Raw genomic sequence first — 14,207 nt, 5'->3', positions numbered from 1 at the left:
TTTGTTGCGTTTACAAGTTTTTTCTGTGAAATGCAGCTTTTGCGAATTTGAAGCTAAAATACTCACGATTTTAATAAAATCACGCGTTTTCGCTTCAGAATAGTGATGTAGAACAAAAAGTTGAGTCAGACAATGAGAAAGAAGCTTATTTTAGGCCAATTTGAGCATTTTTGCGTTTACAAGTTTTGCGACTTTGAAGCGAAAATACTCATTATTTCAATAACATCACGTGTGTTCATTTCAGAATAGTGATGTAGAACAAAAAGTTGAGTCAGACAATGCTTTTGTTTGTTGAAAAAAGCTTGCTTTAGGCCAATTTGGGAATTTTTGCATTTCCAAGTTTTTTTTCTGTGAAATGCAGCGCTTTGCGAAGTTGAAGCTAAAATACTCACTATTTCAATAACATCACATGTTTTCGCTTCAGAACAGTGATGTGGAACAAAAAGTTTAGTCAGGCAATGCTTTCGTTTGGTGAAAAAGCTTGTTTTAGGCCAATTTGGGCATCGTTACGTTTACAAGTTTTTTTCTGTGAAATGCAGCGTTTTGCGAAGTTGAAGCTAAAATACTCACTATTTCAATAAAATCACATGTTTTCGCTTCAGAATGGTGATGTCAAACAAAAATTTGAGTCAAGCAACGCTTTCATTTGGTGAAAAAGCTTGTTTTAGGCCAATTTGAGCATTTTTGTGTATACAAGTTTTTTTTCTGTGAAATGTAGCGTTTTGCGAAGTTGAAGCTAAAATACTCACTATTTCAATAAAATCACATGTTTTCGCTTCAGAATGGTGATGTCGAACAAAAATTTGAGTCAAGCAACGCTTTTATTTGGTGAAAAAGCTTGTTTTAGGCCAATTTGAGCATTTTTGTGTTTACAAGTTTTTTTTCTGTGAAATGTAGCGTTTTGCGAAGTTGAAGCTAAAATACTCACTATTTCAATAAACCATGCGTTTTCGCTTCAGAATAGTGATGTGGAACAAAAATTTGAGTCAGGCAATGCTTTTATTTGGTGAAAAAAGCTTCTTTTTGGCCAATTTGAGTATTTTTGCGTTTACAAGTTTTTTCTGTGAAATGCAGTGTTTTGCGAATTTGAAGCTAAAATCCTCACTATTTCAATAACATCACGTGTTTTCACTTCAGAATAGTGATGCAGAATAAAAAGCTGAGTCAGTCGATGCTTTCGTTTGGTGAAAAAGCTTGTTTTAGGCCAATTTGGGCATTGTTACGTTTACAAGTTTTTTTTTTTTTTGTGAAATGCAGCGTTTTGCGAAGTTGAATCTAAAATACTCACTATTCCAATAAGATCACGCGTTTTTGCTTCAGAATAGTGATGTGGAACAAAAATTTGAGTCAGGCAACGCTTTTATTTGGTGAAAAAGCTTGTTTTCGGCCAATTTGAGTATTTTTGTGTTTACAACTTTTTTCTGTGAAATGCAGCGTTTTGCGAAGTTGAAGCCAAAATACTCGCTATTTCAATAAAATCACATGTTTTCGCTTCAGAATAGTGATGTAGAACAAAACGTTTAGTCAGGCATTGCTTTTGTTTGGTGAAAGAAGCTTGTTTTAGGCCAATTTGAGCATTACATTTACAAGTTTTTTTTTCTGTGAAATGCAGCATTTTGCGAATTTGAAGCAAAAATCCTCACTATTTCAATAACATCACACATTTTCGCTTCAGAATGGTGATGTAGAATAGAAAGCTGAGTCAGACAATGCTTTCGTTTGGTGAAAAAAGCTTGTTTTCGGCCAATTTGAGCATTTTTGCGTTTACAAGTTTTTTTTCTGTGAAATGCAGCGTTTTGCGAAGTTGAAGCTAAAATACTCACTATTTCAATAAAATCACATGTTTTCGCTTCAGAATGGTGATGTCAAACAAAAATTTGAGTCAAGCAACGCTTTCATTTGGTGAAAAAAGCTTGTTTTAGGCCAATTTGAGCATTTTTGTGTATACAAGTTTTTTTTCTGTGAAATGTAGCGTTTTGCGAAGTTGAAGCTAAAATACTCACTATTTCAATAAACCATGCGTTTTCGCTTCAGAATAGTGATGTGGAACAAAAATTTGAGTCAGGCAATGCTTTTATTTGGTGAAAAAAGCTTCTTTTTGGCCAATTTGAGTATTTTTGCGTTTACAAGTTGTTTTTTTTGTGTGAAATGCAGCGTTTTGCGAATTTGAAGCTAAAATCCTCACTATTTCAATAACATCACACGTTTTCGCTTCAGAATAGTGATGTAGAATAAAAAGCTGAGTCAGACAATGCTTTCGCTTGGTGAAAAAAGCATCTTTTAAGCCAATTTGAGCATCTTTACGTTTACAAGTTTTTTTTTTTTTTTTCTGTGAAATGCAGCGTTTTGGGAATTTGAAGCAAAAATCCTCACTATTTCAATGACATCACACGTTTTCGCTTCAGAATCGTGATGTAGAATAAAAAGCTGAGTTAGACAATGCTTTTGTTTGGTGAAAAAAATCTTGTTTTAGGCCAATTTGAGCATTTTTGCGTTTACAAGTTTTTTCTGTGAAATGCAGCGTTTTGCGAAGTTGAAGATCAAATACTCACTATTTCAATAACATCACGTGTTTTCACTTCAGAATAGTGATGCAGAATAAAAAGCTGAGTCAGTCGATGCTTTCGTTTGGTGAAAAAGCTTGTTTTAGGCCAATTTGGGCATTGTTACGTTTACAAGTTTTTTTTTTTGTGAAATGCAGCGTTTTGCGAAGTTGAATCTAAAATACTCACTATTTCAATGACATCACACGTTTTCGCTTCAGAATCGTGATGTAGAATAAAAAGCTGAGTTAGACAATGCTTTTGTTTGGTGAAAAAAATCTTGTTTTAGGCCAATTTGAGCATTTTTGCGTTTACAAGTTTTTTCTGTGAAATGCAGCGTTTTGCGAAGTTGAAGATCAAATACTCACTATTTCAATAACATCACGTGTTTTCACTTCAGAATAGTGATGCAGAATAAAAAGCTGAGTCAGTCGATGCTTTCGTTTGGTGAAAAAGCTTGTTTTCGGCCAATTTGAGTATTTTTGTGTTTACAACTTTTTTCTGTGAAATGCAGCGTTTTGCGAAGTTGAAGCCAAAATACTCACTATTTCAATAAAATCACACGTTTTTGCTTCAGAATAGTGATGTAGAACAAAACGTTTAGTCAGGCATTGCTTTTGTTTGGTGAAAGAAGCTTGTTTTAGGCCAATTTGAGCATTACATTTACAAGTTTTTTTTTCTGTGAAATGCAGCATTTTGCGAATTTGAAGCAAAAATCCTCACTATTTCAATAACATCACACATTTTCGCTTCAGAATGGTGATGTAGAATAAAAAGCTGAGTCAGACAATGCTTTCGTTTGGTGAAAAAAGCTTGTTTTCGGCCAATTTGAGCATTTTTGTGTTTACAAGTTTTTTTTCTGTGAAATGTAGCGTTTTGCGAAGTTGAAGCTAAAATACTCACTATTTCAATAAAATCACATGTTTTCGCTTCAGAATGGTGATGTCAAACAAAAATTTGAGTCAAGCAACGCTTTCATTTGGTGAAAAAGCTTGTTTTAGGCCAATTTGAGCATTTTTGTGTATACAAGTTTTTTTCTGTGAAATGTAGCGTTTTGCGAAGTTGATGCTAAAATACTCACTATTTCAATAAACCATGCGCTTTCGCTTCAGAATAGTGATGTGGAACAAAAATTTGAGTCAGGCAATGCTTTTATTTGGTGAAAAAAGCTTCTTTTTGGCCAATTTGAGTATTTTTGCGTTTACAAGTTTTTTCTGTGAAATGCAGTGTTTTGCGAATTTGAAGCTAAAATCCTCACTATTTCAATAACATCACGTGTTTTCACTTCAGAATAGTGATGCAGAATAAAAAGCTGAGTCAGTCGATGCTTTCGTTTGGTGAAAGAAGCTCGTTTGAGGCCAATTTGAGCATCTTTACGTTTACAAGTTTTTTTTTTTCTGTGAAATGCAGCGTTTTGCAAATTTGAAGCTAAAATCCGAACTAATTCAATTACATCACGCTTTTTCGCTTTAGAATAGTGATGGAGAACAAAAAGCTGAGTCAGGCAATTCTTTCGTTTGGTGAAAAAGCTTGTTTTAGGCCAATTTGGGCAACTTTGCGTTTACAAGTTTTTTCTGTGAAATGCAGCTTTTGCGAATTTGAAGCTAAAATACTCACGATTTTAATAAAATCACGCGTTTTCGCTTCAGAATAGTGATGTAGAACAAAAAGTGGAGTCAGACAATGAGAAAGAAGCTTTTTTGAAAAAGAAGCTTATTTTAGGCCAATTTGAGCATTTTTGCGTTTACAAGTTTTGCAGCGTTTTGCGACTTTGAAGCGAAAATACTCATTATTTCAATAACATCACGTGTGTTCATTTAAGAATAGTGATGTAGAACAAAAAGTTGAGTCAGACAATGCTTTTGTTTGTTGAAAAAAGCTTGCTTGAGGCCAATTTGAGCATTTTTGTGTTTCCAAGTTTTTTTCTGTGAAATGCAGCGCTTTGCGAAGTTGAAGCTAAAATACTCACTATTTCAATAACATCACATGTTTTCGCTTCAGAACAGTGATGTGGAACAAAAAGTTTAGTCATGCAATGCTTTCGTTTGGTGAAAAAGCTTGTTTTAGGCCAATTTGGGCATCGTTACGTTTACAGGTTTTTTTTCTGTGAAATGCAGCGTTTTGCGAATTTGAAGCTAAAATCCTCACTATTTCAATAACATCACATATTTTCGCTTCAGAACAGTGATGTAGAACAAAAAGTTGAGTCAGGCAATGCTTTTGTTTGGTGAAAAAAATCTTGTTTTAGGCCAATTTGAGCATTTTTGCGTTTACAAGTTTTTTCTGTAAAATGCAGCGTTTTGCGAAGTTGAAGATCAAATACTCACTATTTCAATAAAACCACGCGTTTTCGCTTCAGAATAGTGATGTTGAAGAAAAATTTGAGTCAGGCAACGCTTTGATTTGGTGAAAAAGCTTGTTTTTGGCCAATTTGAGCATTTTTGTGTTTACAAGGTTTTTTTCTGTGAAATGCAGCGTTTTGCGAATTTGATGCTAAAATCCTCACTATTTCAATGACATCACACGTTTTCGCTTCAGAATGGTGATGCAGACCAAAAAGTTGGGTCAGACAATGATTTTGTTTGGTGAAAAAAGCTTGTTTTAGGCCAATTTGAGTATTTTTGCGTTTACAAGTTTTTTTCTGTGAAATGTAGCGTTTTGCGAAGTTGAAGCTAAAATACTCACTATTTCAATAACATCACGTGTTTTCACTTCAGAATGGTGATGTAGAATAAAAAGCTGAGTCAGACGATGCTTACGTTTGGTGAAAAAAGCTTGTTTTAGGCCAATTTGGGCATCGTTACGTTTCCAATTTTTTGTTTTTTTTCTGTGAAATGCAGCGTTTTGCGAATTTGAAGCTAAAATACTCACTATTTCAACAAAATCACACGTTTCCACTTCAGAATAGTGATGTAGAACAAAAAGTTGTCAGGCAATGCTTTTGTTTGGTGTAAAAGCTTGTTTTTGGCCAATTTGTGCGTTTTTGCGTTTCCAAGTTTTTTTTTTATGAGAAATGCAGCGTTTTGCGAATTTGAAGCTAAAATACACTATATCAATAACATCATGTGTTTTTGCTTCAGAATAGTGATGTAAAAAAAAGGTTGACCCAGACAATGCTTGTGTTTGGTGAAAAAAGCTTGTTTTAGGCCAATTTGACCATTTTTGCGTTTACAAGTTTTTTTCTGTGAAATGCAGCGTTTTGCGAACTTGAAGCTAAAATACTCACTATTTCAATAAGATCACGCGTTTTCGCTTCAGAATAGTGATGTGGAACAAAAATTTGAGTCAGGCAACGCTTTTATTTGGTGAAAAAAAGCTTGTTTTCGGCCAATTTGAGTATTTTTGTGTTTACAACTTTTTTCTGTGAAATGCAGCGTTTTGCGAAGTTGAAGCCAAAATACTCACTATTTCAATAAAATCACACGTTTTCGCTTCAGAATAGTGATGTAGAACAAAACGTTTAGTCAGGCAATGCTTTCGTTTGGTGAAAGAAGCTTGTTTTAGGCCAATTTGAGCATCTTTACATTTACAAGTTTTTTTTTCTGTGAAATGCAGCATTTTGCAAATTTGAAGCAAAAATCCTCACTATTTCAATAACATCACACATTTTCGCTTCAGAATAGTGATGTAGAATAAAAAGCTGAGTCAGACAATGCTTTCGTTTGGTGAAAAAAGCTTGTTTTAGGCCAATTTGAGCATTTTTGTGTTTACAAGTTTTTTTTCTGTGAAATGAAGCGTTTTGCGAAGTTGAAGCTAAAATACTCACTATTTCAATAAACCATGCGTTTTCGCTTCAGAATAGTGATGTGGAACAAAAATTTGAGTCAGGCAATGCTTTTATTTGTTGAAAAAAGCTTCTTTTTGGCCAATTTGAGTATTTTTGCGTTTACAAGTTTTTTCTGTGAAATGCAGTGTTTTGCGAATTTGAAGCTAAAATCCTCACTATTTCAATAACATCACGTTTTTGCTTCAGAATAGTGATGTCGAATAAAAGGCTGAGTCAGACAATGCTTTCGTTTGGTGAAAAAAAGCTTGTTTTCGGCCAATTTGAGCATTTTTGCGTTTACAAGTTTTTTCTGTGAAATGCAGCGATTTGCGAAGTTGAAGCTAAAATACTCACTATTTCAATAAAATCACATGTTTTCGCTTCAGAATGGTGATGTCGAACAAAAATTTGAGTCAAGCAACGCTTTTATTTGGTGAAAAAGCTTGTTTTAGGCCAATTTGAGCATTTTTGTGTTTACAAGTTTTTTTTCTGTGAAATGAAGCGTTTTGCGAAGTTGAAGCTAAAATACTCACTATTTCAATAAACCATGCGTTTTCGCTTCAGAATAGTGATGTGGAACAAAAATTTGAGTCAGGCAATGCTTTTATTTGGTGAAAAAAAGCTTCTTTTTGGCCAATTTGAGTATTTTTGCATTTACAAGTTTTTTCTGTGAAATGCAGTGTTTTGCGAATTTGAAGCTAAAATCCTCACTATTTCAATAATATCACGTGTTTTCACTTCAGAATAGTGATGCAGAATAAAAAGCTCAATCAGTCGATGCTTTCGTTTGGTGAAAAAGCATGTTTTAGGCCAATTTGGGCATTGTTACGTTTACAAGTTTTTTTTTTTGTGAAATGCAGCGTTTTGCGAAGTTGAAGCTAAAATCCTCACTATTTCAATAACATCACATGTTTTCGCTTCAGAACAGTGATGTAGAACAAAAAGTTTAGTCAGGCAATGCTTTCGTTTACGTGAAAAAAGCTTGTTTTAGGCCAATTTGAGCATCTTTACGTTTACAAGTTTTTTTTTTTTCTGTGAAATGCAGCGTTTTGCGAATCTGAAGCTAAAATCCTCACTATTTCAATAACATCACACGTTTTCGCTTCAGAATAGTGATGTAGAATAAAAAGCTGAGTCAGACAATGATTTTGTTTGGTGAAAAAAGCTTGTTTTAGGCCAAGTTGAGTATTTTTGCGTTTACAAGTTTTTTCTGTGAAATGGAGCGTTTTGCGAAGTTGAAGCCAAAATACTCACTATTTCAATAAAATCACACGTTTTCGCTTCAGAATAGTGATGTAGAACAAAAAGTTTAGTCAGGCAATGCTTTCGTTTGGTGAAAGAAGCTCGTTTGAGGCCAATTTGAGCATCTTTACGTTTACAAGTTTTTTTTTTTCTGTGAAATGCAGCGTTTTGCGAATTTGAAGCTAAAATCCGAACTATTTCAATTACATCACGCATTTTCGCTTTAGAATAGTGATGGAGTACAAAAAGCTGAGTCAGGCAATTCTTTCGTTTGGTGAAAAAGCTTGTTTTAGGCCAATTTGGGCATCTCTGCGTTTGCAAGTTTTTTCTGTGAAATGCAGCGTTTTGCGAATTTGAAGTGAAAATACTCACTCTTTCAATAAAATCACGCGTTTTAGCTTCAGAATAGTGATGTAGAACAAAAAGTTGGGTCAGCCAATGCTTTTGTTTGGTGAAAAAAGCTTGTTTTAGGCCAATTTGAGCATCTTTACGTTTACAAGTTTTTTTTTCTGTGAAATGCAGCGTTTTGCGAAGTTGAAGCTCAAATACTCACTATTTCAATAAAACCACGCGTTTTCGCTTCAGAATAGTGATGTAGAACAAAACCTTTAGTCAGGCAATGCTTTCGTTTGGTGAAAGAAGCTTGTTTTAGGCCAATTTGAGCATCTTTACATTTACAAGTTTTTTTTTCTGTGAAATGCAGCATTTTGCGAATTTGAAGCAAAAATCCTCACTATTTCAATAACATCACACATTTTCGCTTCAGAATAGTGATGTAGAATAAAAAGCTGAGTCAGACAATGCTTTCGTTTGGTGAAAAAAGCTTGTTTTCGGCCAATTTGAGCATTTTTGCGTTTACAAGTTCTTTCTCCGAAATGCAGCGTTTTGCGAAGTTGAAGCTAAAATACTCACTATTTCAATAAAATCACATGTTTTCGCTTCAGAATGGTGATGTCGAACAAAAATTTGAGTCAAGCAACGCTTTTATTTGGTGAAAAAGCTTGTTTTAGGCCAATTTGAGCATTTTTGTGTTTACAAGTTTTTTTTCTGTGAAATGAAGCGTTTTGCGAAGTTGAAGCTAAAATACTCACTATTTCAATAAACCATGCGTTTTCGCTTCAGAATAGTGATGTGGAACAAAAATTTGAGTCAGGCAATGCTTTTATTTGGTGAAAAAAGCTTCTTTTTGGCCAATTTGAGTATTTTTGCATTTACAAGTTTTTTCTGTGAAATGCAGTGTTTTGCGAATTTGAAGCTAAAATCCTCACTATTTCAATAATATCACGTGTTTTCACTTCAGAATAGTGATGCAGAATAAAAAGCTTAATCAGTCGATGCTTTCGTTTGGTGAAAAAGCATGTTTTAGGCCAATTTGGGCATTGTTACGTTTACAAGTTTTTTTTTTGTGAAATGCAGCGTTTTGCGAAGTTGAAGCTAAAATCCTCACTATTTCAATAACATCACATGTTTTCGCTTCAGAACAGTGATGTAGAACAAAAAGTTTAGTCAGGCAATGCTTTCGTTTACGTGAAAAAAGCTTGTTTTAGGCCAATTTGAGCATCTTTACGTTTACAAGTTTTTTTTTTTCTGTGAAATGCAGCGTTTTGCGAATCTGAAGCTAAAATCCTCACTATTTCAATAACATCACACGTTTTCGCTTCAGAATAGTGATGTAGAATAAAAAGCTGAGTCAGACAATGATTTTGTTTGGTGAAAAAAGCTTGTTTTAGGCCAAGTTAAGTATTTTTGCGTTTACAAGTTTTTTCTGTGAAATGGAGCGTTTTGCGAAGTTGAAGCCAAAATACTCACTATTTCAATAAAATCACACGTTTTCGCTTCAGAATAGTGATGTAGAACAAAAAGTTTAGTCAGGCAATGCTTTCGTTTGGTGAAAGAAGCTCGTTTGAGGCCAATTTGAGCATCTTTACGTTTACAAGTTTTTTTTTTTCTGTGAAATGCAGCGTTTTGCGAATTTGAAGCTAAAATCCGAACTATTTCAATTACATCACGCATTTTCGCTTTAGAATAGTGATGGAGTACAAAAAGCTGAGTCAGGCAATTCTTTCGTTTGGTGAAAAAGCTTGTTTTAGGCCAATTTGGGCATCTCTGCGTTTGCAAGTTTTTCTGTGAAATGCAGCGTTTTGCGAATTTGAAGTGAAAATACTCACTCTTTCAATAAAATCACGCGTTTTAGCTTCAGAATAGTGATGTAGAACAAAAAGTTGGGTCAGCCAATGCTTTTGTTTGGTGAAAAAAGCTTGTTTTAGGCCAATTTGAGCATCTTTACGTTTACAAGTTTTTTTTTTCTGTGAAATGCAGCGTTTTGCGAAGTTGAAGCTCAAATACTCACTATTTCAATAAAACCACGCGTTTTCGCTTCAGAATAGTGATGTAGAACAAAACCTTTAGTCAGGCAATGCTTTCGTTTGGTGAAAGAAGCTTGTTTTAGGCCAATTTGAGCATCTTTACATTTACAAGTTTTTTTTTCTGTGAAATGCAGCATTTTGCGAATTTGAAGCAAAAATCCTCACTATTTCAATAACATCACACATTTTCGCTTCAGAATAGTGATGTAGAATAAAAAGCTGAGTCAGACAATGCTTTCGTTTGGTGAAAAAAGCTTGTTTTCGGCCAATTTGAGCATTTTTGCGTTTACAAGTTTTTTTCTGTGAAATGCAGCGTTTTGCGAAGTTGAAGCTAAAATACTCACTATTTCAATAAAATCACATGTTTTCGCTTCAGAATGGTGATGTCGAACAAAAATTTGAGTCAAGCAACGCTTTTATTTGGTGAAAAAGCTTGTTTTAGGCCAATTTGAGCATTTTTGTGTTTACAAGTTTTTTTTCTGTGAAATGAAGCGTTTTGCGAAGTTGAAGCTAAAATACTCACTATTTCAATAAACCATGCGTTTTCGCTTCAGAATAGTGATGTGGAACAAAAATTTGAGTCAGGCAATGCTTTTATTTGGTGAAAAAAGCTTCTTTTTGGCCAATTTGAGTATTTTTGCGTTTACAAGTTTTTTCTGTGAAATGCAGTGTTTTGCGAATTTGAAGCTAAAATAGTCACTATTTCAATAACATCACGTGTTTTCACTTCAGAATGGTGATGTAGAATAAAAAGCTGAGTCAGACGATGCTTACGTTTGGTGAAAAAAGCTTGTTTTTGGCCAATTTGGGCATTGTTACGTTTACAAGTTTTTTTTTTTTTTCTTTGAAATGCAGCGTTTTGCGAATTTGAAGCTAAAATACTCACTATTTCAACAAAATCACACTTTCACTTCAGAATAGTGATGTAGAACAAAAAGTTGAGTCAGGCAATGCTTTTGTTTGGTGAAAAAGCTTGTTTTTGGCCAATTTGTGCATTTTTGCGTTTCCAATTTTTTTTATGAGAAATGCAGCGTTTTGCGAATTTGAAGCTGAAATACACTATATCAATAACATCATGTGTTTTTGCTTCAGAATCGTGATGTAAAAAAAGGTTGACCCAGACAACCCTTTTGTTTGTTGCAAAATGCTTGTTTTAGGCCAATTTGACCATTTTTGCGTTTACAAGTTTTTTTTCTGTGAAATGCAGCGTTTTGCGAACTTGCAGCTAAAATACTCACTATTTCAATAAGATCATGTGTTTTCACTTCAGAATGGCGATGCAGAATAAAAAGCTGAGTCAGAAAATGCTTTTGTTTGGTGAAAAAAGCTTGTTTTTGGCCAATTTGAGTATTTTTGTGTTTACAACTTTTTTTCTGTGAAATGCAGCGTTTTGCGAAGTTGAAGCCAAAATACTCACTATTTCAATAAAATCACGTTTTCGCTTCAGAATAGTGATGTAGAACAAAAAGTTTAGTCAGGCAATGCTTTCGTTTGGTGAAAGAAGCTTGTTTTCGGCCAATTTGAGCATTTTTGCGTTTACAAGTTTTTTCTGTGAAATGCAGCGATTTGCGAAGTTGAAGCTAAAATACTCACTATTTCAATAAAATCACATGTTTTCGCTTCAGAATGGTGATGTCGAACAAAAATTTGAGTCAAGCAACGCTTTTATTTGGTGAAAAAGCTTGTTTTAGGCCAATTTGAGCATTTTTGTGTTTACAAGTTTTTTTTTTGTGAAATGAAGCGTTTTGCGAAGTTGAAGCTAAAATACTCACTATTTCAATAAACCATGCGTTTTCACTTCAGAATAGTGATGTGGAACAAAAATTTGAGTCAGGCAATGCTTTTATTTGGTGAAAAAAGCTTCTTTTTGGCCAATTTGAGTATTTTTGCGTTTACAAGTTTTTTCTGTGAAATGCAGTGTTTTGCGAATTTGAGGATAAAATCCTCACTATTTCAATAATATCACGTGTTTTCACTTCAGAATAGTGATGCAGAATAAAAAGCTGAGTCAGTCGATGCTTTCGTTTGGTGAAAAAGCATGTTTTAGGCCAATTTGGGCATTGTTACGTTTACAAGTTTTTTTTTTTGTGAAATGCAGCGTTTTGCGAAGTTGAAGCTAAAATCCTCACTATTTCAATAACATCACATGTTTTCGCTTCAGAACAGTGATGTAGAACAAAAAGTTTAGTCAGGCAATGCTTTCGTTTACGTGAAAAAAGCTTGTTTTAGGCCAATTTGAGCATCTTTACGTTTACAAGTTTTTTTTTTTCTGTGAAATGCAGCGTTTTGCGAAGTTGAAGCTAAAATAGTCACTATTTCAATAACATCACACGTTTTCGCTTCAGAATAGTGATGTAGAATAAAAAGCTGAGTCAGACAATGATTTTGTTTGGTGAAAAAAGCTTGTTTTAGGCCAAGTTGAGTATTTTTGCGTTTACAAGTTTTTTCTGTGAAATGGAGCGTTTTGCGAAGTTGAAGCCAAAATACTCACTATTTCAATAAAATCACACTTTTCGCTTCAGAATAGTGATGTAGAACAAAAAGTTTAGTCAGGCAATGCTTTCGTTTGGTGAAAGAAGCTCGTTTGAGGCCAATTTGAGCATCTTTACGTTTACAAGTTTTTTTTTTTCTGTGAAATGCAGCGTTTTGCGAATTTGAAGCTAAAATCCGAACTATTTCAATTACATCACGCATTTTCGCTTTAGAATAGTGATGGAGTACAAAAAGCTGAGTCAGGCAATTCTTTCGTTTGGTGAAAAAGCTTGTTTTAGGCCAATTTGGGCATCTCTGCGTTTGCAAGTTTTTTCTGTGAAATGCAGCGTTTTGCGAATTTGAAGTGAAAATACTCACTCTTTCAATAAAATCACGCGTTTTAGCTTCAGAATAGTGATGTAGAACAAAATGTTGGGTCAGCCAATGCTTTTGTTTGGTGAAAAAAGCTTGTTTTAGGCCAATTTGAGCATCTTTACGTTTACAAGTTTTTTTTTTTCTGTGAAATGCAGCGTTTTGCGAAGTTGAAGCTCAAATACTCACTATTTCAATAAAACCACGCGTTTTCGCTTCAGAATAGTGATGTAGAACAAAAAGTTGAGTCAGGCAATGCTTTTGTTTGGTGAAAAAGCTTGTTTTTGGCCAATTTGTGCATTTTTGCGTTTCCAATTTTTTTTATGAGAAATGCAGCGTTTTGCGAATTTGAAGCTGAAATACACTATATCAATAACATCATGTGTTTTTGCTTCAGAATAGTGATGTAAAAAAAGGTTGACCCAGACAATGCTTTTGTTTGGTGAAAAAAGCTTGTTTTAGGCCAATTTGACCATTTTTGCGTTTACAAGTTTTTTTTCTGTGAAATGCAGCGTTTTGCGAACTTGCAGCTAAAATACTCACTATTTCAATAAGATCACGTGTTTTCACTTCAGAATGGTGATGCAGAATAAAAAGCTGAGTCAGACAATGCTTTTGTTTGGTGAAAAAAGCTTGTTTTAGGCCAATTTGAGTATTTTTGTGTTTACAACTTTTTTCTGTGAAATGCAGCGTTTTGCGAAGTTGAAGCCAAAATACTCACTATTTCAATAAAATCACGTTTTCGCTTCAGAATAGTGATGTAGAATAAAAATTTGAGTCAGGCAATGCTTTTATTTGGTGAAAAAGCTTGTTTTAGGCCAATTTGAGTATTTTTGCGTTTACAAGTTTTTTCTGTGAAATGTAGCGTTTTGCGAAGTTGAAGCTAAAATACTCACTATTTCAATAAAATCACATGTTTTCGCTTCAGAATGGTGATGTCGAACAAAAATTTGAGTCAAGCAACGCTTTTATTTGGTGAAAAAGCTTGTTTTAGGCCAATTTGAGCATTTTTGTGTTTACAAGTTTTTTTTCTGTGAAATGAAGCGTTTTGCGAAGTTGAAGCTAAAATACTCACTATTTCAATAAACCATGCGTTTTCGCTTCAGAATAGTGATGTGGAACAAAAATTTGAGTCAGGCAATGCTTTTATTTGGTGAAAAAAAGCTTCTTTTTGGCCAATTTGAGTATTTTTGCATTTACAAGTTTTTTCTGTGAAATGCAGTGTTTTGCGAATTTGAAGCTAAAATCCTCACTATTTCAATAATATCACGTGTTTTCACTTCAGAATAGTGATGCAGAATAAAAAGCTTAATCAGTCGATGCTTTCGTTTGGTGAAAAAGCATGTTTTAGGCCAATTTGGGCATTGTTACGTTTACAAGTTTTTTTTTTTGTGAAATGCAGCGTTTTGCGAAGTTGAAGCTAAAATCCTCACTATTTCAATAACA

At 34.1% G+C, this 14,207-nt stretch overlaps 1 long non-coding RNA gene across 5 annotated transcripts in view; it reads left to right on the top strand.

Annotated features, from left to right (window-relative positions):
* Positions 1 to 14,207, top strand: part of LOC147010069 (uncharacterized) — an 80,191-nt gene that overhangs the window by 37,246 nt on the left and 28,738 nt on the right. The window lies entirely within an intron of this gene.

Source organism: Eptatretus burgeri, chromosome 17 (genome assembly GCF_056783735.1).
Source record: "Eptatretus burgeri isolate ZD-2024b chromosome 17, Ebu_testis_v1, whole genome shotgun sequence".
Lineage (NCBI taxonomy): Eukaryota > Metazoa > Chordata > Myxini > Myxiniformes > Myxinidae > Eptatretus > Eptatretus burgeri.
The sequence above is the reverse complement of the archived record's forward strand: the minus strand, read 5'-3'. Positions and strand labels throughout refer to the sequence as shown.